The sequence below is a fragment of the Penaeus monodon genome, chromosome 21, assembly GCF_015228065.2.
Source record: "Penaeus monodon isolate SGIC_2016 chromosome 21, NSTDA_Pmon_1, whole genome shotgun sequence".
Lineage (NCBI taxonomy): Eukaryota > Metazoa > Arthropoda > Malacostraca > Decapoda > Penaeidae > Penaeus > Penaeus monodon.
The window spans coordinates 41,830,668-41,830,883 of record NC_051406.1 but is presented as its reverse complement, the minus strand read 5'-3'; positions in this window follow the sequence as shown (position 1 = coordinate 41,830,883).

Below are 216 nucleotides of genomic sequence, written 5' to 3'. Positions count from 1 at the left end.
ACAAATCTAATAAGTGCACAAAACGAACACAAAAGATATCACCGCAATCTGCTACATCATGTTGCAAACATGTTTTGAAACCTCACAAAAAAAACACTGAAACAAGAGAGATCAATTTATTTGCGTCTTTATCAGTCTTCATATAAAGCGCATCCAACCCGAAACTCCTCATTACGCGAAGCAAGCATGTATTATGCATGAAAAGTTGCTTTTAGT